At 32.4% G+C, this 1,009-nt stretch overlaps 1 long non-coding RNA gene across 1 annotated transcript; it reads left to right on the forward strand.

The window, feature by feature from the left end:
• Positions 1–233: 233 nt before the first annotated feature.
• Positions 234–718, forward strand: LOC135137563 (uncharacterized). Its single transcript, XR_010281860.1, has 2 exons — positions 234–343; positions 404–718. It is a non-coding gene; the product is annotated as an uncharacterized LOC135137563 (long non-coding RNA).
• The last annotated feature ends 291 nt before the right edge of the window (positions 719–1,009 follow it).

Genomic DNA, 1,009 nt, shown 5'->3' on the forward strand with positions numbered 1-1,009 from the left:
CGGACGTACATTGCGCAAACGGTACTTGATAGAACGTAGGTACATAATCTGTTATTGACGCAAAACTTATTATTATTATATTTCATTAATTTTTTATTGAATCAACAAGGAAGATTACAACATTTTTTTGATATCCGTTTGCTGTGATAAGTTTATCTTGAATGACTTTTACTTCCTTGGCATCTATGTATATAAGCATTCATCTGCACCATAGAAGTTACAGTTCACACTTATACTCTTTTGAGAATTATTTTTTTCACAACTTAGAAATTAAAAATTTGCAATATGTTTAATGCAAAAGTTTTTGTTTTCATCATTTTTGTTGTATATTCTGTACAAGCAGGTATTTAAGTTGCTTTTATAGCAATATGACTTTAATAACTATACTTTTTTTATTACTTAGGTCCCACTTGTCCAGCCCGAGACGGAAAATATCCAATCTACATTCCACACGATGATTGCACGAAATTCTATGAATGTTCTAATAGTCATCCATATTTGTTTGACTGCCCAGATGGACTACATTTCAACCCTAACAGAAATGTTTGCGATTGGCCTTGGCGTGCAGGATGTAAAGGAGCAACCAATTAAATTCCACCTTCATTAAATTTAAAAATTAATTTATAGTTGTTTATTCTAGTACTGTTTCTGCTGATTATGTATTTATTGTCCTTTACAGAGAAGTTATTAAAAAATAAATGTAATATTTAAGACAGAATTGTACTATTTTGTACAGATGACACACTTCAGTGTCAGTGTTAATGACAACAAAAACACGACTTCTGCGGACGATAATAACGATCGACTTCACCAATCAAGAAGGGAAAAAACAATAAAAAACTAATATAACCCAGCAACAAACAGCTGATGAACGCTTCCAAATTAAGCTTTATTATTGGAAACAGTGATGCTGGCGACTCTGGCTTCGCACAAGCAGGAAGAAAATTGTGGCTACATCCAAGACGAATAAAACCAGTTACAACAGGCAGCACATCTAAAACTATTTAAA

Source organism: Zophobas morio, unplaced genomic scaffold (assembly GCF_036711695.1).
Source record: "Zophobas morio isolate AGI-343-1 ecotype UQ-CSIRO unplaced genomic scaffold, CSIRO_AGI_Zmor_V1 ptg000029l, whole genome shotgun sequence".
Lineage (NCBI taxonomy): Eukaryota > Metazoa > Arthropoda > Insecta > Coleoptera > Tenebrionidae > Zophobas > Zophobas morio.